We start from the raw sequence: 26,284 nt of genomic DNA, 5'->3' as shown, positions 1-26,284 counted from the left end.
TTACAGAATCAGAATATTGCCCCTAACAATCTGGGTTCTCATTTTACCCATCTCGGAAGGCTGGAAGACTGAGTCAACCTTGAGCCTGGGGAGATTCAAACTTGCCAAATTCCAGTTAGCCAGGAGTCAGCAGAAGTAGCCTGCAGTACTGCAGTCTAACCACTGCAACACTGTGGCTCTTGGATGATGCCCCAGTTGAGTGATACCCCCCCACACACAGTTTTTCTCAATTTGACTCCCTGTTTATCTCTTTTTTCTTCCTCATTCTAGCATCTCTCCTCTTCACTCCTCTGGTACTACTCTCACATTCATTGTTCCTGCTACATCCAATCAGTTTTTGAAATTAGGATAAGGAAAAATATATAATAGATACATTAGAAATATATAATAGATTATCTTTTTGATGTTAGCTGTTAGCAATCTGAATTCTTAAAATTATTTGGCTTTGGTCCAGACAGTCTTCTAAACTTCCTTCAGAGAATGCACCTCTGAATCTAGTCCTTTAAGGGCAAATTGTGACTGCATCATTCATCTCCTGAAATCCCACCCTCTCTCTGTCCCTCTCTCCCTCCTTCCCTCTCTCCCTATCTCTCCCTCTCCCCCCACCACCTCTTTCTCTCTCTCTCTTTCACACACACACTCTCTCTCTCATACACACACACTGTCTCTCTCTCACACACACATACATTCACACACACTCACAGAGTTCTCAAAAACGGAAACTTTTTCTTACTGTTTGCTACGTTTAGTTAATCCCAATAAAACAGTTGTCTAATCTAGGCCTGTCCAACCTTGGCAACTCTAGAACTTGTGGACTTTAACTTCCAGAATTCCCCAGCCAGCAACCTTCGCAGCCTAGTGCTTTCCAGATGCAAAACTCTTGTGTCTAGATTGGGAATACCCAGACTGGGGAAGGATGCCTTGTTTTGATTTTTTGGAGAGAATTTCCCCTATTGGATAATTTTTATTTCCTTTACTCTTATTAAAAACTATTCCTTCTAGTTGTTCCTATTTTATCAATGTATATATCTTTATAACGGAATGAGGCAGAAAAGGTTGCGTGGATAGGAATTTTTGCACCAGACAAGCAACACTATAATTACGAATACTTCAGATATTAATGCCTTGTATTTCTCAAGTGCTTGTTTCATTTTTCGGAATATCCATGTACAGAAATGTGCAGCCCTGCCCTGCTTTCCCTTGTGCCAACCATTCAAACGGGCTCGGGGGTAATTGGATTTTGCACTTGGTACAATACCTGTGGCTCAGTAGTGGGTTCTGGATCCTGTTGCAACCGGTACGCTGTGATGGGACCGGCTGTCCTCTTTGAGCATGTGTCCTGTGCATGCCACCGCCCAGTGACACTCAACTGCTCGGAGGAGATTGCACAGGCACCACACGCTGTGTGTGTGTGTACAATTGGCCCGTTTGCATCAAAAAACGGTAAGGAACCCGGATGGGCGGGTGGGCCAAACGAATCACCATCCCGCTCCCAGCTACCACCGGTACGCCCGTACCAGGCCGTACTGCCTAGAACCCGCCACTGCTGTGGCTGACAGAAATAAATGAATGAAAATCAAACCGAAGCCAAACAACCATCATCATGACAGCAACCATAACAATGGAAGGACAAACATTTTTCAGATATTGGGGCTCTCCACACTCTTCAGTGAAGAGACCCCAGATTCCAATATCAGCTGAAAAAGGGTGATTAATATAAAGTGAGTGGAGTCTGTTTCTTTAAGACAAGCTCATAAATCGTGAGAGATCACCACTTCTTTTCAAAAGACTCTGCACGGTCTGAGTTTCCCTTCTGGGTCAGTAAAGGCATTGAAGTTTTAATGGCATGCCATGGCAGATTACACGATACAGCTGTCCCAGCACCGTGAAAATTAAGTTATGCCCCGTGTCAGCAAGAGGTTTTTTTTTCCACCCTCCTCTTTCCCTCCCTTCCCCTCTCCTCTCTCTCTCTTTCCATTCTTTCTTTTTCTCCCCCTTCCCCCTTTTTCCATTCCTTTTTCTACTGAAAAGTGCACATCGAAGCAGAAGTTCGGAAGACCGGAGGGAGCCAATGACTGCCTGACTGCTGTCAAGCTTCAGCTATTGAGCATTAGTAAATGGAGCTGATGAGGCCTGAGTGAAGAATCGTTCAAATGGGGAGCTTTTGTTCTTCGGCTCTCAGCAAGATCCAGACCCCAGAACCCCCCCTCCAAACCACTCTTCTTCCTGTCTCTCGGACCCCCCACCCCATTAGATTCCTCCACTGTTTCTCAATTGCTAGCTGTTTTAGCTTATTCACCTTCAGCTGCTCAGCATAATGATACCAACTGCTAGGAGTGCAACCAAATGTCCAAGTTTATGGAAATGAGCAGCTTCCTAGTAAAACTCTGGTGTAAAGTGTTAAGTACACACGTTCCTAATCCTCCCATGGAGCCCGGGGGCAGATTGGAGGGTTCACTTCCGGATCACTTATGAATTCAGAAAGCGTATCAACATTTAAGATTTAATTTTAGCAACAGTGTCTTGTAAGAGGATGCACTGAGATCAGTGGAGGTTTTTTTGTAGTAGAATTTCATAGAGTAGGAGGACCAGGGAATGCAATCTATACAGGCAGCAAAACAATTTGCTCATTGTTGTGAAGCTCCATATTTTTAAGTATATTGAGTTGGCACATACACACAATCTCTGTCTGTCTGTCTGTCTGTCTGTCTGTCTGTCTGTCTGTCTCTGTCTCTCTCTCTCTCTCTGGTGTGTGGTGTGTGTGTGTGTGTGTGTGTGTGTGTGTGTGTGTGTATGCTTAATTAACTGCAATCAATGTGGATGCCTCTTCCCTGAAGGTGATTATGAATCATAATAGTTCAGGTTGGTCCACAGTGGGTTTCGGAAGTCAGCAAGCCAGCTTCCGTACCTAATGGAGAACTAGAAGATGGGTTTCCCCGCTCTTCCAGCATGTTCTCCAGTGTCTCCCAATAAACGTTTCCGGTGATCTCACATTTGCCCATTTTTGTTTCTCTGCCAATGGCAGCAAATTAGAGAAATAAGTTATCTTAATTCTGACTGACCTGTGCAGTCATTTTCATTGCAGAGAAAATGATATTGGGCCTTTTTCTATCTGTCATTTTAGTAGAGGAAGAGAAATCAGGCTTTGCTAAGAGGAAGTGGGAAGGAACTTCATTAGGAAACAGATGTCGGGAACAGAAAATAGCAGTGAGACACCGGATCCTTTTTTTATTATGGCACCCAAGGATCCAAAATAACCTCTGGCACTCCAACTGCTCATTTATGCTTGTAGGCAGTTAGCACCCACCCCTCTCCTAAAAAAATGAAATATTTTAGGAAATATTAAAAGGGCAGAATATTTCCCCTAAAAGGGAGGAAGAAACTCACCGCCCCCACCTTTGTCAATGGGCCATTAAAGCCTGGTCCAGTCTTTATTCTATATAACAAAGATCTATTTCCTTCAGGCAGAGCCATAATAGGAATCCCAAAGCCTTTTCATTACATCATCACCCAGCAAGAGTCAATCAAGCTTGGGACTCAGGACAGCTTACAGAGATGCCCCTGCATGGCCCCATGGGAGTCTGACAACAAATCATAATACAAGCTCAAATTCAAAAGCCCAGAGAGGACATAAAGCCAGGCACTCTCAGCAACTCTGCCTTTTTTTTGCCCTTTGCCCAAGATCTTCAAGGCATGTGATCCTGTTTATCAATAAACCTTCTTTCCAAGCAACTTCCATGAATCCAGTGTCATTTTCCCCACTTGGAACTGGACCCAAAAGGATATTTCTGCCATAATCTTCTAACTTCTAGAGTAACTATTGATTATAGGCAGGATAGATCCATTACATTGGACCACCCCTTAGTGACTGATGAACCCAGGTGCGTTTCAGAGGAGCTGGGGGTTATCTCTGTTGGTGTGCTGTATAGTCTATTCAAAGCCTTGGTTGCCTCTGAAGAAGAAGGAGATGGTTGAGGCCTTAGATTGGATCACCATCATCACCCCTATGGAACCTCTCTTCTCTCGTGGGACCTTGTAACTCCCCATGGTTTATCTGAAGAAGATGAAATGGGAGAACAGATGCCTAGAGTGTCTCTGATGCTCAATGAAAGATGAGTTTGATCAAACTTGGGTTAAAACAGTTATTAAGGCCTACCTTATGGCAGTAAGGGTGCCAAAGCACCAGTACTTATTCCCTTATTATATATGTTGATTGCCACCCTGCAGCCCTGCTTTTGGGTCACACAAGGATAGAGAGGAATTTTTTACAGCATCTGTCAGATACAGTCACTCAGATTTGTTTCCAATTGGATCCTGGCCTTATCCAAACCTAGGTAGAGGTCTTGCACGGTAATCTAGGAATGAGTCGAACCTGTTGAATCTGAGAAGTTGGAGTTGGACAGAAACCTCAGGACTGTTAATTCAAGAACCTGATTTTTAGATCCATGCCCCTCCTAGCTTGTCAAAGTGGCCTAAGAGTGCAGTTTGAGCAAATTGTGGTAGCAGTTAATTCCTCTTTGAATGAGGGAGGTTGGAAGTGTTTAGTTTTCTTTCCTGCTTATCTTTGAAAACATAGGTGTCAGAGCTTCATAAGCAATTTTACAGATGAATCTTACACTGGAAGATCATTCAACCTCATAAAAATAAAATATTTCAGAGAATGCACAAGTAAACAAGAGGATAATATTGTCAAATAAATGAAGACCTCTGATTCTATTGATCTTGGGGTTTTAATTACATTTGGCGGTGTGTATATATCTGTATGTGAAATCAGGAATAAGATGTTGGTTTATATGTTGGCTGAAAGCTGAATCTGGTTAGAACCTGGTTAACTGTTTGGATGGAACCCTGTTCTGACCTAGGCTTCCCAAGAGCACAAAGCAGGTTCCTTGTCCTGATAAAACTCTTTTATTTAGGTTAAAGGGAATTCCTCTCCAGCAAAGTCCCAGCAAATAGTCTTTCATGAGATTTCACAACTACAGACCTTTATCAGGCGATAAAGTTGTCAGGATAAAGGGTTGCGATAAGGGTTGCCAACTTGGAGAGTTGCCAGGCTGATCTCTTTCAAACACCATGTTGTAACAGCAGCTTGGCAAGAAGTCAGGAACAGATCTTCACTCTAATGAATTAAACTAATTGTTTCCTACAAACTCCCCTCCCTTTTCGCTCCTCTTTATTCCATCTGGGGGAGCCATTCACCATCCACCTGTGCCTTTACTCCCTTGTTCCTTAGCTGCTCCCTTCTTCTGGCAGCTATGTGCGTGCGCACATCAGGAACAGGCTCCAGCTGTTCTTCTGCCCTACTGATATCTGACTCCAAAAGCAGCTGATAACTGTTAGGCGTCCCTGGCCCCATCTCTGCCTCTGACGCAGGGCACTCCTCAGAGACTTCCTCAGAGTCCATGACTGGCCCATGTTCCTCCTCAACCTCCTCACTGTCTGAGTCTGCTCCACTGGCCGCTGGCAAGCCACAACAAAGCCTACCAGAAAATCAAAGGAATACAGATAGTCCTCGACTTACAACAGTTCATTTAAATGACCATTCAAAGTTACAATGGCACTAAAAAGTGACTTACGACTGTTTTTAACACTTACGATGGTTGCAGCATCTCCATAGTCACATGATCAAAATTCCAATGCTTGGCAACTGACTCGTATTTATGACGGTTGCAGTGTCCTGGGGTCTTGTGATCTCCTTTTGCAAGCTTCTGACAATCAAGGTCAATGGAGAAGCCAGATTCACTTAACAACTGTGGCCAGAAAGATTGTAAAATGGGGCAGAATGCACTTAACAACTGTCACTTAGCAAGATAAATTTTGGGTTCAATTGTGGTCGTAAGTCAAGGACTTCCTGCCTATGCTACACTGGGATGGTAAAACAATGTTCCAGAACCAGGTAATGAAAAGCCACTTTCATATTATTACGAAGAAATTACATGGATGTGTTCACAACGTCATCAGAAAGCAAATAAAACTCGGCTCTCCCCTTATTCTACCTGGGGGAAGATTTATTAGGAAGCAGGAACAGGCTTTTCTCACATTCTATACTTTTTTTTTTAATATTGTCCTAGAAATCATTGTCCTTGTTGCTATCTTTTTATTAAAACGACCACTTACAGGATATAAATAGCAAAAACGGAGAGAGAACCTAGGTTCTCTGCAGACCTGAAGACTAAAGGTTAGTTTTCAAATAAAATAAAAACCCTGGTTTATAGATACAAGCTCTCTTCTACTAAGAACCACATTTTGGAGGAATGTGTTGGAGGCCAGCGAGCTGCAGTTGTCGTCAACTAAACGTGGCTTTATGTTTTCTCGCTGATGCTTTTATTTCTCATACTTGCCCTTCTGCTCTTGACTAATTTCTTGATCCCATTTCATGGGTCACAGAACAAAACACCAACCACTTAGTAGACATATTTACCTTCTCTCTCTATTTCTCTCTCTCTATTTCCACCCCCCATCTCTCTTTCTCTCTGATCAAAAATACAAACCCACAAGCATCCCAAATATTATAAGCAAATATGTTGCTGATTGTTATAAGGGTCACTTTTTCCAACTTTGGCTCTATGATACATAATTTTTATAGGCAACGATTTTGTATGTTTAAACTTTTCAATCCAATAAGTGCAAGAAATTAGCTCCCTTTGAACTCTCCTTTAACTAAAATCTAGTGTGGATTAAAAAAGACTGAGTGATGAAACATCTGAAACCAAATACTTTTCTGTGAATGATGTAAGATTAGATCTTTACAATACGCATGGATCAATTTGTCAAAGAAGGTGAACTTTGTATGTATTTCTGTGAATACATTCATCTCTCTCTCTCTCTCTCTCTCTCTCTCTCTGTGTGTGTGTGTGTGTGTGTGTGAGAGAGAGAGAGAGAGAGAGAGAGAGGGAGGGAGGGAGGGAGGGAGGGAGAGAGAGAGAGAGAGAGAGAGAGGAGAGAGAGAATATGGTGTGAGAAGGTCTGAGAAATCCTAATCCCCTAGCTCTCATGGCCTATAGATTTAGACTCCATCTGGTATAACTGGATTAAAATCTTTTCTTATTTCAAAGTTTGATCTCAATAAGGGTTTGATGTGATGAAATCAAGTGGCAGATCTGATAGAAAAACAATTTGATTTAGAATTTCCTAACTTTCAAGCCTTGTGTTGAAAGTCCAGAGTAGGAAAGTGGCAGTAAACATATCAATTTACTAATATTAGTAAATTGATAAGGATTGACTATGTTTAATGCCAACCAATTTGATGGTGAAGTGCAGAATATTTGAAAATATTCATGTAAAGTGTAAACTAATCAGATATATTTTTTTAATTCCCCTAGTTTCTCAGGAAATTTTCCAGTTCCATTTAGAGGAGATGAAGAGTAAAATGAGTGAAATAAATATTATTTTCAAACAACGACTTTCAAAATCAATACTGATGCTGGAGTAGAAATAAATGGAAATATAATGGATACTGCATTCCTAATTATTAAACTCTCAGATATCTGCTGGACTGGTTTTTTTTTTTTTAACTTTGAGATGAATTGAACATATTTAACATAATCATTAATTAGTATTACAACTGATGCTAAAAGGCAGGGTTGCCACAACAGCTGTGCAATTTGTACACTGCATAAAACTGCGATGACATGGTGTGTGTGCTCGCACATGTGTGACAATTTAAGTTTTAAAAATCAGTTCTCCCTTCCAAAGACTCACTACGTGTGCTCCCTTATGTCAGATTACGCATCTTCTGAAACTAGTGTATATTAATTCCGAAGAACTGTATCGTACTATCTGAAACCATCAGTGTCTTCCAGTACACAATATAGTTGCAGTTCCAAGAAAATGTATTTTATTGTGCTGAGTCATTGAATTGATTTTCTAAGTTAAAGCTTATTCTAAACTTCCTGCCTGGTCCTGGCAAATAAAATTATTAAGGGGAGGGGTGGCAAACAACTTTTTGCATTATGGTACTTTGCATGTCAGCTGCAAAGTACATTGGAAAGGATATGAATGTAGCATAATGTGCTCGGTCAGTGATGGGGAGCCTTAACATACGTCAAAGGTGACATATCATGACATTTTGGGTGACATTCCAATGTTCAACAACACCTGACAACAACTATTCTTAAAAACATACCTTGTTGTTGCATAAATGTTAAAGGTTGTGGAGGTAGCACAGAATGAGATGTGTTCTTGTACAGCATCTGGACCAGTGATGGGTTCCCACCGGTTTGGACTGGTTCTGCCAAACCAATAATGGTTTGGCAGCCTAGGTCGCTGGAACTGGCAGCAACCCAGGCCTGCCATGCCCCTGAACCAGTTTCCCGGGCGCTGCCATAGGCGCCGCCATCTTGTTTTTCAGTTCTGCGCAGAACAATTTTTTTCCCAAAAGAATTTTATTGGTTTTTAAAGTTTTTTGGAGAAAAGGGTAGGTGGATATACAAAAAAAATTTTTTTTGGGCAGCTCCATCGTGCCAGAGGTAGGAATCTCTCCAATTCTCATAACTTTTTACAGAAGAAAAAAAAAAAGATAAAAGATAAGCAGAAACAGCATCTTATTATACATTGTATCAACCATGTGTTCAATCATCTCTTTTGCCACTTTCTAGTATATCAACAATTAAAATGATATTCCAGATATATTTATTTTTGTGACCTGAGTCTTTTCGTTATTGTTCCCTTCCCCTTGTCCCCAGGCAGAGCCACAGCCTCTCCCTCCTTCATGTCTTGTGTTTTGTCGGCTTTTTCACTACTTCTTATATTTCCGTCCTCTAGGAGGGCACTATGTTTTTTAATGAAGTCCTCTGCCTCCACGACTGTGTTAATTCTAATTCTGTTTCCCTCCCAGAAGATCAGCATTCCTTCTGGCAATAACCATCTAAACCAAATTCCCTTATTATATAATTTCTTTGATAAGGAGGAATACTTCCTCCTCTTATCTCTTATTTTTTTCGGAATTTGCTTAAGAATGGCAATTTCTTTATCTTTATATTTTAGTGGTTCCCCCCCCCCCCCTCTGAGCCCCTAGAATCTCATCCCTCGTGGTCTTCCTAAGAAATTTAACATGTACTTCCCTTGGAACATTATGTGTTCTGGCATATGCTGAATTAATCCTATAAACCAGATCCATATCCCACCACAACTGTTCTTTATCTCTTTTAATATATTCTGCTAAAATAGTACTCATAATATCCTTAAGACCTTCATCTTCTGTCTCCGGTAGGTTCTGGAATCTGAGAAAGAAGGACATTCTTTCAAGTTCTATCTTTGCATAAAATTTTCCAATTCTATATTCCCCTTCTGGACTGCCTTAACCTCCTCCCCCAGCCCAGCCGCGCCCTCCTCTAGCACACCAATTCTCTGTTTATTTTCTGTTATTTGTTGCTGCACATTTTTAAGCTCTTCTCTAAAATCTGCTACCTCCTTTTTCAACTCATTTTGACCCTGCATAATAGCTTGATACATTTGAGTAACAGATAAATCCTTTGAACTTTCTCCAGTCTTTTCTTGTAAAAATGATGAAATTTTTGTCTGTTGAATCGTTGGACTGGATACAGTAGAAGTTGGTGCCGAGGCTGCTTTGTCTGTAGGTGGTTTTTTTGGGCCCCATTGTCTAAGTTCAGAAAGAGTAAAGATCTTTTGCAAAAGAAATGGCGTCTGTGAAGCGTGCAGCCGAATGAGTCCGAGAAGACAGGCAAATCCAAAAGTGAAAATTAACCCTCTGTCACAGTTCCAAACCAGGAAGTCACTCAGAAAAAAAAAAGAAAATCAAATAGCCCAAATCCAGAAAGACCACGTAATAAGAGAGGCTCCAAGAGTCCTTCAGGGGGGATAATATAAAGCCAGACTTTCTTCAAAGGTAGTTTCAAAAGGCAGACTTCATTTATAAGTGCAAAGAAGAAGAAGGAAGAACGCCAACTTGGCTCCTCCCCGGGACCAGGAGCAGAACATTAAAAACTTCCATAAAACTTTCAAAATGACTCAGCAATCAGCTCTTGCAATTATGATATAAATCTTTTCACATAGTTAGTTCAAGTGGCTAATTCAATTTTTGCTCTCTATCTCCATTCCGAGATTGAGAGACAGTCCAAATGCCACTTGCCTGAGAGGGGTAGAAGAAAAAAAAAACACCCCTCCAATCTTCCTACTTCAAACAGATTGAATCCACAACTTGTAAAAAAGCCGCTACTCGTCAGTTGAAAACAATTAAGGAGATTGGAGCGAATTTCTCACCTCTAGCACTTCAGCCGCTGCATGTAGTTAACTCTTTCCTTCCGGAATCCATTCAGCGAAGGTGCTGTTATGCACCTCCTACTCTCCCCGGCTCCTAAGGCAAAACTGGAGACCCCCCCCATGGCTGCCGCCTATCTTGGGGGTTCCAACAAGCCGCCCTACGGCAGGTGGTCCCTCCAAGACCGCCTGTGCTCCTAAAAGGAGCCCACCAGAGAAGCGAACAGTGGACCAACGTCCGTCGCCTTCGGAAACCGGAAGTCCTCTCCTGCGCAGAACAATTTTAATTGCACTGTGCATGTGTGCGAAGCAAGCGTGCTTTGGGGGAGCATACACAAGCAAACTGGCAGTAGTGCCTGCTGGAACACACACACACCCCGCTCCGGACCATCTGCAAGTCATACAAGAGGGTCATGCTCTTGTGTAGCCTCTGAAAAATGTGTGAGAATGGAGCAAGCTTTCATGCAATTTTCAGAGGCTAAGGAGGTTTTGCAAGAATGGGGTGTGCTCTTGTGTAGCCTCTATGCCCTCCAGAAGTCATGCAAGAGGTCTCAAGATTTCAGGTGGCCTCTGGAGCTTCCAAAAATTGCGTGAGAGTGGGGTGTGCTTTGGCATGGTTTTTGGAGGCTGCAGAGGATGTGGAAGAGCATTTTCTGAAGCTGCTTCAAGAACGAAGGACTTTTACAACCTAGAGTAGCCTCAGGGAGGCTGCAAGAGCCTGTCAACAGAAAGAGGATTCTGCCTGAAGATTAATGGCATTTGTGGTAGATCCTTGGGAACACTGAGCCAGATAGCAGTCACGCTATCAAGGCTCGTGCACTTTGGGGAATAGCAAAAAGTGGCCTTTTTGCATGGCAGTGGTGGCAGTAGGATGAAATTGTGGCCTTGTCGTCTAAATCAGTCTCAGCCTTGGTGTTGTTCAGGGTGACCTAGATGGTGGAGAATTTGTGAATTGGTTTGGGAGGGGGGTGGCGATGTTTTGTTCGTTTTTTGTTCGAGAGGCGGTGACAGACCAGCAGAGTCAAGTTATGCATTTTTCTAATTTTGGACACACCAAGCCCAAAAGGTTCACCATCACTATTAAATGTCCAATGTTTTTAATTTTTTAACTTTTTAATTGTTTTAGATTGCTGTTTAATGACATTGTAAAAGCCACTCGACAGTGAGATGGGCAGCATGTAAATTTCATAAATAAATAAATAAATAAATAAATAAATAAATAAATAAATAAATAAATAAATAAATAAATAAATAAATAAATAAATAAATAAATAAATAAATAAATAAATAAATAAATAAATAAATAACATTTCACTGTAACTCGCAGATGTTTCACTTCTTTTCATGGGAAAGAAATTGTATTGCTCTTGGAGCATTTAAGACAAGTTTTTATTGTACCTTTGCCTTTTCTCACTCAGAGAATCTTAGAAATAACTATGATAATATCCTGTGGTTTTTCTTCTGTTAAGAAGGAAAAGCCCAATGGGTGCAGAATACCTATTAAGAAGGAGGTAGATGTCTTGGTTCAAACAAATTGGTTCATTTCAAATATTCCTTAATGCTATCTGATTAATATAATTTAATTTTGTGCCTAGAAGAAGCTACATCTGCACCTTGCTCTTGGAGATGACCATACTGAGACAGATGCGTCAACACTCTCAAGTCCCTTCGAACCCACAAGAAATTTAAATTCAGCCCAACTTGAATTCCATTGACTCCTGCTTTGACTGTTAGTAGCTCAGATTATTGTAGAGAGCTTTAGCATTCTATAAACCTATAAATTCATTTGATGTGTCTGAACTCATGATTCCCTTTGCTTGACAATTCTATTATATTAGTTTGGATCCTTAGTACCACAACAGAATGAAGTAGGGTGTGCAAACCTTAGAATGGGTGTTTTTGAGGCTAGGATTTTTGAAGCTGAGAAGTGTGTTACCATTGTGACATCTTTTCTGCCTTTTTGCATTGGGTTGGCTTTGCCCATTAATGTAGCATGTCAAGCAGCAGACAGTTATTGAGTTCTCGTCTTTCATCTTCAGCAAGAGATTTTAAACCTGCCTTGTTGCTAGCCATCAAAATGATAGTATCAGTATACATGTAGTTTCATTTAGAGCAGGGGTGTCCAAACTTGGGAACTTTAAGACTTGTGGGGAATTCTTTGAGTTGAAGTCCACAAGTCTTAAAGTTCCCAAGTTTGAACACCCCTGATTTAGAGACCAGAGATGGTATTCAGCAGGTTCTGACCAGTTCTGGAGAACCAGTAGCCGAAATTTTGAGCAGTTCTGAGAACCATAAATAGCATCTCTGAGTGGCCCCGCCCGCATCTATTCTCTGCCTCCCAAGTCCCAGCTGATCTGGAGGAAATGGAGATTTTACAGTATCCTTCTTCTGCCATGCCCATCAAGTCATGCCCACAGAACTGGTAGTAAAACGCTTTGAATCCCACCACAGTTTAGGACCACTTGTTCAGCAATTGTGTTGAATGTGGAGATTTACAATCAGTCCTCAAAGTTAGAGTTGTTACAGCATCCCCATGGTCTCATGATCACCATTTGCAACCATCTGACAAGGAAAATCAATGGGGAAGCTGGTGGGAAATATCCATGAATGGCCACAACCAGCTTAATGAATGCAACCAGAACTGCCAGAACTTCTGTTGTAAGTTGGTGTGGCCATATGATTTTTTCACTTTATGACCATATTAGTGATGGAGTTGCTGATCATTAATTTAGCCTGAAATACCTGTAATGTTCTAATGTTCCCCAAGCAATTTTCATTCATCTTTCCATTTTTTTCTAATGCAGCATTAATTATTTTGCACATAAGTTAAATAGATAAGGAGCAATATACAAACTTTCCCCCCTTTGTCTACCCCTTTGGTATGGGTTCTGTACTCTGCTCTAGTTGTTGGTTCCTTAACATATTATAAATTCTTAAAGGCAGATGAGATGGTAACCCTTGCATGTAAATTATGACATGAAGCAACAGGGAAACTTTATTTTTACTCTACTACTATGTTCTGCTAAGCTGCCTCATTGTAGTAAGAGATCTTAGGGGGAGTGAGTGAAGAATGCCAGGACTATGCATCAAAATAATATACTCCCAGCAGAATCAGCCAATCTTTGAAGGCCATCCCAGCTACCTAAAGCAAATATATTGGACAACGATAATATAGACATAGTATATGCTACAGATAGCTGATCACTTTAGTTACAATTATAAAGGTATGAGTTATACAACATCTTTAGCACACAATTACAATTTCAAGGAGAGTATCAAGAATTATTCTGAAGTCCTGAACTTCACTAATGGGAAACAGTGGAATTTTAGAAAGTAATCAAAGAAGTTAAGGACACATGTGACAAAAAACTGTCAAAGACAAGAAACAGAAGAAGCCAAATTTTGTGTTACTCCAGCCCATTAACTTTTTGTACCATCTATCTAGAAACTAAAAGTATATAACTCAGCCTTCCACAATCTGGTACAACATATATACTAGGAGTACAACTCCAGAATTCTTAATCAGCACTGTCCTTGAAGAAGTTGGATCTAATTGCACTTCTGGACACAGGTTAGGGCAAGCTTAGCTGCCTCTCAGACTTTAGCTTCACTAGGAATTATTTGCAGCAGCAAAAATTAGGATAAATTTGATTGCAAAGATCTGAGGTAGATACAAAGCAAAACTCATAGTATTTAATGAAGGGAGACTAAGTGTTCCAAGCAAAACAATTCTGCTAGAAATTGACTGGCATCTCGTTTATTCCAGTCATAATTATTACCTTCAGAGCAATAGATGGAAGTGGTGTTTTTCCCTGAAGTTTCTAATATTTGTCCAATATGTTTTGAGTTTTCTCCTGAACTCCAGTATTCTTATAAAGAAGGTACTGGTATTTAGCCCTTCGGATTTCACGATGAAAGGCTTTGGTGAATAATAAAACATTTAAGATACAGTATCATGTTCATAGCAATCTGTGATCAGATCACTATATTTGCATAATATAGGATTTGAAGCCAGTTGCATGGCGGTACTTGGTGAGATACTGTGTAAATCAGGATCATATTTATGAGAGCTGTTTGTATTTTCAAGTAACCCTGAATCATCATCTCATACTTCATTATAACTATATAAATATATAATCTGATTTATCAGGCTAAAGAAACATGAATCAGAGTTTTTGACTGAGACTTTGGTTTACATCTGTCTATAAAAAAAAATTTTAAACAGACTTTATGTTTTAAGAACATTGGTGGATTAATTTTGATGCTACAAAAGCAGCAATATTTGATAGGAATAAGCTTCTCTCCTTGAAAAATATTGCAGATATTTTCCGTTGGTGAGCTTTCTTTCTGTCAGTTGTCTTGGATTCAGTTCTCTCAAAGCAATTGTTTCAAATTATTTTTGATGCTCCGACATAAGTGGCTTCCAATTTTTGATTTGCTCCCGATCCCTCCACACTAAGATGACTTGGAGCCTTGCGTGTGTGGAGTAGAAATACTTGTCATCTTGTTTATATAACCACAAAGAAAATATTAACACTTTTTAAAATGTTTAATCTGAGGCTCAAGAAATATATCACAATGGGTGCTTCAGATCCTTGCCTGGCTGAAGACTTTCAGACGCAACCAAGAAGGCACCATCTAATCCAGGAGTGTCCAGCCTTGGCAACTTTAAGACTAGTGGACTTCAACTCCCAGAATTCCATTCCATGGTTGGCTGGGGAATTCTGGGAATTGAAGTCCGCAAGTCTTAAAGTTGCCAAATTGAACACCCCCTGATCTAACTATGGCATAAACCATCTTTTGCTTTCTGTCTCTGCCATCTCTTGTGACATTGCTTTCCTCTGATCAGGGCTGTTGGAATCCAATTCTTTAATATTTGCATGCCTGCATTTTTTTTCTGATGCTGCACAGTGAGGAAGTCTAAGTTTTTCTATAGAAAAAAAACAAACAAACCTACTCAATAGTATTCACAGGAATACTTTAGCTTTTCTTTTTCTTTCTTTCTTTCTTTCTTTCTTTCTTTCTTTCTTTCTTTCTTTCTTTCTTTCTGTCTGTCTGTCTTTCTTTCTTTCTTTCAATGGATGCTAAGAAATCAGTAGAGCAGTGAGTCTCAGGCATTTTAAATTCCCCCTCCCCCCCCAACGTTCCCCATCCTTCAACTCACTGGGTGGTCTTGGAGTCAACCCCGTTCAGCTTCAGCTCCTATCTATAAAATGGGAGCATAATTAGCAATCTATCTCATTGGGGTGCTATGAATGAGATAATGGCATAAAGCATCTTTCACCTCAAGAAAGTTCCAAGTGACAAACAGCCGCAATATTAAAGAAGAATGCCATTTTTGTTACAACGAAGAACGTGGAGGGAGCTCTGATCAACTCTGAAACTGAAAGAAGGATGGATCTGCAGATTGCAAAAGAAGAGGCTGCTGCAACAAAGACTTTTCATACACAATGAAGTGCAGCATCACCCCTCCATTAAAAAAAACACACTCTGTTTTTAGGAGGGGGGGAATCCCTTCATTCTTTATAAAGAGTCAGTTTGTGCGCCACATCTGGTCCCTGAGCAGTCACGGATGGATGTTTTGTTACCTTAAAGATGTCGTTTGTCTTTTCCAAGGCTGTATGCACTTTCCAAATCAGTCATGCAAAAATGTGGATTGCAAGCAGGCGACTTTCAGCTCTTAAAAGACCCCAGGAAATTACTGTTGAATGAGTGACTAGAAAGCTTCAGTAAAAAAAAATGTGGCAGAGAGAAACTCTTTGGCTCTGCTTCTTATCTCAGTTCTGCCTCTCTAACATCTTATTATTATTTTTACATTTGTAAGCAGCAGAGGATCTCTCTCAAATGGCCTAGGGCAAAAGAAATGCTCTGAAAAGATCCTTATGAAATCATTGCTCTTTGCAAATCCATAAACAATCACCTTGGCCTCCTTATCAATGGAAAGATTTAAAGAGGGTGCAGAAGTCACTGAGTTATGATGTGCTTGTTTTAATGAAATTCCACCCCTGCTGAGAAGTAGCCTGCAGATTTTCCATATTTCAGCATGGGAAAAGTTTGATGCTTTCCTGCTGGTGCCAAGAGTTAATTGAAAACATTTCAGGAGAACTTCAGCTTGGGGGCCAACAGTTCCATTCCTTCATTATTCTTAACAATACTAGAGGAATAATATAATTATTAATAGGCATGTTGCATGATCTTAAAGTCACAGTGCATTTTTGAAACTCTGACTTTCAGGCCTCAGTCCCCCAACCAATCTGAAAAGTGAAACAAACCAGAGATTGGAAAGTTTTGAGGTGAATCAAATTATTAGGTATGCTCTACACTTGTCCTTCATGCAAGTCATGCTAATTAAGCAAAAGTGTGTGTGTGTGTGTGTGTGTGTGTGTGTATCAGTGGTGGGTTACAACTGGTGTGCCCCAGTAAAGTGCTCCAGAGGGCCCACCTGCCTGCCTGCGCTCCTTTACCAGTATTTGAGGTTTTTGGGGCTTCTGCACATGGAATGTATGGTGGGTGGTAAGTACAGGCGGTAAGTACGCATGCGCGCAGCGCTGCACGCATTCAGGTGGTGGATGCCTGGCCCAGTTGCACCGTACAGGTTGCAATGGGATCTGGAACCCAACACTATATCTATATCTATATCTATATCTATATCTATATCTATATCTATATCTATATCTATATCTATATCTATATCTATATCTATATCTATATCTATATCTATATCTATATCTATATCTATATCTATATCTATACCTATACCTATACCTATACCTATACCTATCTATCTATCTATCTATCTATCATCTATCTATCTATACACATCATTGGTGGGTTTCAAAATTTTTTGGAACCTACTCTGTGGGTGTGGCCTGCTTTGTGGGAGTTGCTTGCCAGCCACGTGACTGGGTGGGAGTGGCTTGCCGGCCATGTGACCAGATGGGAGTGGCTTTCTGGTCATGTGACCAGGTGGGAGTGGCTTGGCAGTCATGTGACTGGGTGGGAGTGGCCAATATGATGTCACTGAATTATTTGCCCCAATGGATGAAATCCAAAAGTATGAAAGAAAACACCAATTATGTAAGGAAAGGTCACTAAAATGTATAAGTAAATATTATTAGTTCTTGATCATTATTAAGGTGTAAACTGCGGGACATTACACACCCACACCCACACAAACTATGACAGTGCCAGGAAATCACCAAAAAATAAGAATCACCCCCCCCCAAAAGACTGCAAATGAAACCAGTTTTTTTCCCTAACCCTAAGGACAGGAAAGACAAAGCCACTGGAATAAAAACCATCAAGGCATTGTGGGAAATTATAAAGGACAGTGCCAGCAAGCTCACAGAACCAGCAACCACCTCAGAATTACCTAAACAACCAGGGTGAAACACACTAAATCTGGCAAAGCTGCCTTGCACCAACCTGGCCTGCCCAGAGAAAAGCAGCCACTTTGAGACACATAAACCTGGTCTGAACACCCAGTCTGAACACCCAGAGCTTCGCATAATCCCCGACTTCCGGTCCTTCTGACGCGCCCTAAAAAGTTGGCTTTTCCAGCAAGCCGGCCTGGCCTGTTAATTTTATCTAATTTTTAAAATGTTATTGTTATATTAATTGCATTTGTTTTGGGGAGTCCTTTGAGTCCTTTGGGAGAAGGGCGGCATATAAATCCAATAAATCCAATAAATCCAACACTTAAAAGCAACATATTGTATCACAAAGAAAACATTTGCAAAAAGGAATAACATTTCTTGTAGTAAATATATTTTATAAACAATTAAAAAATAAAAATTCCCTAAAAATAATTTAAAAAAAGATATTCTATAAATAAAAAAATCCTTAAAAACCATTGTCAAGTATTCCACACACAATAATTTATACTGTAACCATTTCAAGGTATTCTACCAGCAAGAATTTATACTGTAACCATCGTATACTGTACACTCAATACTTTTAAGTAAAACGATTGTAAAAAATTCTATACACAATACATTTTAAAGTATTGAGTATAGAATTTTTTAAAATGGTTTATTTTAATTTATTTTGGATAGAATCTTTTTTTAAATAGTCTAAGACAATTTTTAAAAAGAATCCACACACAATAAATTGAAGTAAACCATTTAAAAATATTCTATACTCAATACTTTTAAGTAAAATGATTTTAAAAAATTCTATGCACAATAAATAAAATATTCTTTTAAAAAATTAAAAGAAAAAAAGAAAAAAACCTGGGTCACTTACAAGCAGGCAGAATCAGCAGCTCTCCGATGCGATGGATACAGCAGGGAGCAAGCAGCCAATGAGGCAGCAGGACAGGTAAACTTACCGGACTAGACTAGGGTTGTCGGTTAGCTAGGCATGCCGCCTGGCAGGCTTAGCCAGCCAGGCAAGGCTGGAGAGGGGGGGCGGGAGCTTTTGGCTATGTGGCGTACGCCAGGTCGTGGCTTTTGCGAGGGAAGGTCTGAAGGCCTTCCCTCACAAAAGCTAGCCTGCCGTCGCTGCTGCCCACCCGCTTTCGGCCACGTGGCATACGCCAGCTCAGGCCTTCCCTAGCGAAAGCCACGAAAGCTAGCCTGCCGCCGCCGCCCACCCGCTTTCAGCAACGTGGCATAGGCCAGCTCGTGGCTTTCGCAAGGTTCCAGCCAATCAGTGAGCGGCGGGCTGGGCTAGTTTAGTGAGAACGGGTGGGGGAGCGAGCGAGCTGCAACGGTACAGCCAAGGCGAGTGAGCTACAGGGCTGGGGCAGGCGTTCCGGAAGTTACTTCTGGGTCCACCGGTCGAACCTCCTCTCACCGGATCGGTAAATTTCACCAACCGGTTCTCCCGAGCCAGTGCGAACCGGCAGAAACCCACCACTGATACACATACATACATACCATTTTCTTCATAGTTCCTGAACATTTTTATTACAAGACCAAATGCTAGAATGGCTATCAAGGATTTTTTTTTATTGTCAGTGCATAATCTTTCTAACTGTACGAGAACTTGCAAAATATTTTTACAGTGGGAAACACCAAAGTAATTTGTAAAGGTGATAGTGACACCATATAAAATTGACTATTGTTAATACACCAAGTGAAAAGAAATAGTCACAATTAGAAGTTTAAATCTCAATTTTAAAATTAGGTATTTTACATGTTTAGTGTTAGTGTTTTGAAGCAAAAACTACTGTATTTTTCCCAATATATAAAATAATTTTATTCTCAGGTAGCTATGTCTTATCTCTCAAGGCAAGTTGTTTGTATTTTAATTTACTAGCATCCTTTCTCAGTTTTCTTTATTTCTGTTTTGGCCCCTGACACTTTCACTCCACTATTTGTTATCTTGCCAACCCAAATGAGAAGAGTCAACTAAGATGTGAACTGCTGGGCTAAACTTTACAGAAATAATCATGTATTTTTCATAGTTTAAGAACCAAAAAGGCCATAATAAATATGTGTGATCATTGCTTCCAGATGTGGAATAATCTACTCCATTCTTCAAACTGGTGCCTTCCAGATGTGTTTGATTTCAATTTCCAGAATACCCCACTGAGCAAGACTCAGATTTACTTATAGTTTTCTAGGGCATTTACAAATCTGGTGATTGAGGAAAACTATTCTACTCCTTTTTCAGAGAATTTTAATGTGAAACAAAGAAACCCAAAGCATAAACATATTCATGAATCTGAGTATATGATAAGTGAATCATATTAATAATTTTATTATATTTGGGTTTTCAATATTCAGAAAGATTTTATATTATTATGGTTTGGTTTCCATAGCTTGTATAAATGGTGAATCCATAATTTTCTCTCCCCATCATTTTTCCCCCAGAAGTTGAATCTAAATCTTAATTTGCTAGTGATCTACTGTCATTTCAGCCAGCAGGTATTCTTCAGTGGGTGTGAATGTTCCATTTAGTTAACACAACCATAACTGTTGATTGCTTTATTATTTATGAATCAAATTAGTTTTGAATAGCTGTTCCAGCAATTGGAAAACTTCATGCATAACACTGGCAGTGGTTCCATATCAGTTATGATTTGTGTGGAACAGTTTTTTGTATCTATAACCGAATGTACTAACAGTGAATTTCACCAGAAAAGCATTCTAATCTCATGTTATACAAAGGAATCACAAACATGAAGGTGAGGTATTTTGTGCAAAATATCAGTAGTGTCTGGAATATTCTATTCTATCCCAGTTATCATGTTTTCAAAGGATAGCCAGAATTCTAAATATTTGTCTAGTAGGACAGGAGACCCCAACAAGTACTGGTCTGCAAACAACGGGCTGCGCAAACAAGCAAAGCCCCATCCACGAGATACAGGCAGCATGCGAAGCCACACCCCCTCCAGTCCACGGAAAAACCTCTCTCCACGGAACCAGTGCCTGGTGCCCAAAAGATTGAGGGCCGCTATAGTAGGACAGCCAGTTTGATCTAGTGGTTAAAGAAACAGGTTAGAAAGCAGGCAACTATGAGTTCTAGTCCAGAGTTAGGCATGGGCAGTGGTGGGTTTCCGTTATTTTTACTACTGGTTCGCTCATGTGCAGAAGCGTCCGGGCAAGTGGGCGGAGCCTCATGCCGCTGTCACTACCAGTTCACCCGATCTGGGTTGAACCGGGAGCAGCCCACCTCTGGGTATGGGTATCTTTGGGCCTGTCACTTTTTCTTGGCCCAATTTGCCTCCTAGTGTTGTTGTTGTTGTTGTGAAAATAGGAGGAAGAAGGAATTTAGGCATGTTTGCTGTCTCAAGTTATATATAAAAACAATAAAGGCAAGATAAAAGAACTATCTTAACAAAACATCTTCAGCTTTTATTTTGAGAGACGAAATATTCAGGCTACGTGATCATTTTTGTTGCTTTTTCTATAACTTCTCTCATTTCCTCTCTTTGAACGAGTCAGCTATAACTTTGTAAGGAGTTTTAAATATGCCTCTTCTATGGATTACTCCAGGGGTGTCCAAACTTGGGAACTTTAAGACTTGTGGACTTCAACTCCCAGAATTCCCCAACCAGCTGGCTGGGGAATTCTGGGAGTTGAAGTCCACAAGTCTTAAAGTTCCCAAGTTTGGACACCCCTGGATTACTCAAATGACATGATCTGAGCTGTTTTCATTTCCTGTCTCCTCTTATTTGAAGTTTGGTGGCATGTTTTATCATAATTCCCTCTACAAGTGAGAAAAACAGAATAAACAAAGCCTGTGTTATAAGCATGAGATACCACAGAGACAAGTGAAATCACATATGTCATGATGGCATAATACAAGTGACATAAAAATATCATTTGTGTCATCAACATCTTGTCATTGTGACAGTCATGAATACAATTTACATTATAACATTCAAACAATAACATAGTGATTATCGTGTGATGTCATAAGGTCTTTTGATTAAGGGTTATAAATTAGATTTAATTTAGCTAAACCAAAGAAGCATCCAAAGGGGGGGATGGTGACAGCAAAGCAGAGTTGACCCCTGTAGCTTTCTACTGCAGGTTTCACATCTTTGCCCCCCAAAGACATTAAGAAATCCAAACAATAAATAAAATGTATTCCTCCAAAGAGTGAATTTAAATGACTGCTTTATTTCGGTTTGGATCTTAGTTAGATAAGTAGATGACCTATGACGATGTAGCTTTCCAATCAAGTTATGAATGGATCCCTTGTCCCAAAAGCTATTTATGACCCGATTTCAAAGTTATGACAATACACTCCCACCCATAGTCAGGGGGACCACTTGCCAACCAACTTACCTTTACAGCCATTTGTGGCATCCTGTGATCATGTGTCCATGATTTTCAATGTTTTTTGCTGATAGTCAACAGTTACTGCTAGTTTGCAGCAAACCCCTCATCCGATTGGTACAATGAAATTGCTAAACAATCACCGTATTCATTTAATGGTAATTATAAATGTTTGTCTTAGATTAAATCAAAAGAAAATTGGAGAAATTTTGCTTTGAATTACTTTTTTGAGTTTTTACATAAAATCAGCTTGGATTTTATTCATATTTATTTACAAGCTGTACCCGGCCACGCATTGCTTTGGCCCAGTCTGGTTAAATGGAAAAGAAAGAAAGGAGAAAGCGCAAGTCCCCCGGCAGAGGCGGCCCCCACATGGAAGTGAGCCATGGTGGCCCCTGCAAGAGCCACCACAGAGGATGTTCCCACAGGCCCCGGCCTGGCCGAGCTGAGGAGAAGAGGAGGAGGAGACAGCTGCTGCCTCCGACCCAGCTTCCCTAAGCGATGGCAGCGAGAGGAGGCGTCCGGCATCCCCTGAGGAGCAGGAGGAGGAGGAGGAGGAAGGAGCTGCCCCTGGTGATGCGGACGCGAGGCAGCCCCTTGGTGGACATGGCGAAGCTCGTCAGAGGAGGGGCGGAAAGGGAAAGGGTGCAGCCGCAGCCCAGCCCCACATATAAAGGGACCGTTGGGACGAAGCTGGAGAGAGGCCGAACTGTTCCAAATATACTATATTCAAGAAATGACCGCTATGGTATAGCGTGTGTTGCTTTTACGTCCAGCAGATGGTGGTGGTTTTCAAAAAAGTATGTTTTTACAAAAAAGTATGTCTTTACCTGTCACAGGTGTGACATTTATATAATATACATATATAAAAACATGCGCATAGTCGAATGCAACGTTTTGTCAGAATTTCAAAGCAATTGGTGAAGAATGTTCGAAGATTTGAGATTTTGAACAAACAAACATTTTTATTTATATAGATTTGTATTACAGAAAGTGCTCAACCTAAGACCATAATTGAGCCCACAACTTTGGCCATGTGATGGTCATAAGAAGGGTCATCCCATCAACAAATGCATAATGCATGGGTATATATGCCTACACCTCATTTCTACAGTCTTTTCACTTTACTTTATGTTTTCAATACCATTTCCAAATAGTTTTAAATATTATTTACTCATTTCTTCTTAGTATTCTTTCTACTTTCTACCTTGTGAAGTCAGAAGTCCTTTCTATTTTTAACTTCAAAATACCTTTCCGTTCTGTGTTGAAACATCTCATTTTGACAAATATTGCTAAGTTGGTGACATAATAAATCCCAAATTCATTATGTTACAGTCTTGCTATCTAAAGATACATTTCTTAGTTACATGCAGTCATATGAATCTGCTAAATCTTTGCACAGGTAAGCAATAGAAGACCTCAAAGATCCTTTCCAACTGATATTCTATGCTCTATGAATTGTGATATTTCTGAATTCTTCTGCATTTTCATGGACGATCACTAGATCAACTGAATTGAAGGTATGTCCATAAAGCTGTTCTCTTACTGAATTCTTTTAAGAATACAAGTAGTGTCATTCTCAATGTATTGCAACTTATCTTAGTTCCTGTTCCCAACAGAACTTACTTACCTGCCTTTGGGAAGTCAACAAAGATATTTTCCCATAGGGCATAAAGGAAAATCTCTGTTTCCTACTGTTGTTCCCTAAAGTGGATAAGCAAGAGTTATGCGTTTGATGTAGTTTATTACCATCACAACTAAAGCAATGCTAACCTCATCTTCAATAAATTGATCTTAGCTTTTGAAGTAATCTAAGTTAATGATCATAATTATAGCTTATCAAAATGAGTCTCACGGAGTTTTATTATCCAGTGTAACAAAGAGATTTCTTTTCATTTTTTCCTGACTTTACCACTGTTATTTACCTTTTTCTTAGATTTTAGCATGATCAAGAGTAAATACATTTTCTTAATTTTTTCATTTGTTGCAGATGTATTATTGTCCTCTGACACCGCTGTTTAATTTTCAGAGCATACCCATCATAGATATATCATGATCTCTAACTCTTTGTCTATAAGATTTCTCAAAATTATTATATTGTATGTATGTATGTATGTATGTATGTATGTATGTATGTATGTATGTATGTATGTATACACACACACACATCTTCACTCAAGAATATCAAGAATTAGAAGAGGAGCCAACGTCGCGATGATACAATGTGCGGTCTTGACAGTCCGAGAAAGTCCCTGATTGACCCAAGGGAAGCGCTTCAAGCCGGCAGCAAACAGATAGCCTAGGCTGACGAAGTCGGAGATGGCTCCGGAAGGAAGGAAGCGAAAGTGAGTCCACCTGGTGAAATTATTTTTTCTTTGAGAAAGATTGCCCAAAGAAACTTTTTTTAAAAAGATAAATTAGTCCTTTAAGTAAAAGAATAAAGCGGCGAAACTAATTTTTATTGGACTGCCTGGGAAAGTCTTTTTTTCCTTGTAACAACATTTTGTGGATTGAAGTGAACGTAATGTTTCCTATTTCTCTTTTGAAGTGAATGGATTGGTGTTTTTTCCCCCATTCTTTGTTACCTTATTTTTTGGCTTGAACTAAAACCTTTTTTTTTTATTCTAACAATTCTTCCTACCACTTATTATTAAATTCCATTAAAGACATTTAAAGACTTTTTTTCCCCACGAGCTTGAGACAAGTATGAGAAAGTGGAATCTGCCACTCGGAAGCCAAAGTCTGGGTTTTTTGAAACAATGTATCCTTTGTTCTCTCTTCTTTGATCTTACTGTCTATGTAACTGAAGGGTTTGCAACTTGCTTACAGAAACTGATAAAGAGTCAGGGGCACGAATTGTCTTTGCAGTTGCTTTTGAGAAATATTTTGGCAAGGGAAGGAAAAGGAAAGAAAAAAAAACCAGAACCCTTCTTCTTTGAAGAGTATAAAAGAACTTGTGCTTAAGTCAACTTAATACACACACACACACACACACACACACACACACACAAGAGGCTTGGAAGGCTAGAGTGGCACTGCTTATTAGAGTTCTTTTTTCTTTTTTTCTCTTTCTTTTTTTTGGAAACATGGATCAACATATAGATGAGGAAACCTTAAAATTTCAAAATATCTTGGCTGGAATCCAAAATATATTGGAAGGATTTGGGAGATTTGAGAAGAAGTTGGATAGACTATTGTTTCTCACAGTAAAAGATGATGGGGTTGGAGCCCCAAAAATTAAATAAGATAATGAAGATATAGAAGATAAAAATAAGACAATGGCTGAACTTATTAATGGAGCAAACATGGGTGAAAGTGGAAAGAAGGGAATATGGAAAAGTGAACATTTGGAGCTCTATCCCAGATTTCAAAATACAGGCGGAAAAAAAAGGTGATGATGATGGAGTTAAGAAGAGAAACCTTTTCAGAAACACGTTTGATAACCAAAGAAAAGTTAATCTTAATAATAGCTCAAGGGCAACAAGATTATATGAGAGATCCTTTAAGCAATAAAGTGTGGAGAGAAGTCTATAAAAACTTTATAAAGGAGTTAAAAAGAGAATTGACACAACAACTGGCACGAGAGATAAGACTGTTTTGCTATTGGAAAGATACAGGTTGATAATGAAAGTTGATGATAAAGAATTAGTTAACTTTTGGTGATTAATAAGTAGGAATTTTAGTATTTTGTAGATTGCTTTTAGATTGTTATTAAATGTTTATTCGTTAACAAATAATTAATTATGATAACAATAATGAAATTATAACCTTAACTAATAAAAGCAACTTGGATATAAATTACAAATGGGGAATTGGGAAAAAGACCTATAAATGTTATTAACAATTTTTTGTTTAGATCTTGTTAGAAAGGTGTAATTTCTTTTGGGTCTGATGAGAGGAGATAAATAGTAAATAATTGTTAGCTAGTTTGGTGATTAATAAGTGGGAAGTTTAGTATTTTGTAGATTGTTTTAGATTGTTATTAAATATTTTTTCATTAACAAATAATTAACTACATTAACAATAGTGAAATGATAACCTTAACTAGTAAAAACAACTTGGATATAAATTGTAAATTGTGACTTGGGAAAAAGATCTATAAATTTTATTAACAAATTGTTGTTTAGATCTTGTTATACATGTGTAATTTCTTTTGGGTCTGACGAAAGGAGATGTGATATAAATAGTAAATAATTTTTAACTAACTACAACAATAACAAGGAAATGTAATGGATAATGTTTAATGATATATACATGTGTTGGTATTGGTAAAAGCAAATTGGAATCAAGCTCTAAATAGTGAAATGGGTGATGGGGGGGAAAGGGGGGATGCT

Source organism: Natrix helvetica, assembly GCF_964273705.1.
Source record: "Natrix helvetica genome assembly, chromosome: 2".
Classification (NCBI taxonomy): Eukaryota; Metazoa; Chordata; class Lepidosauria; order Squamata; family Natricidae; genus Natrix; species Natrix helvetica.
This window is presented reverse-complemented; position numbering follows the sequence as displayed.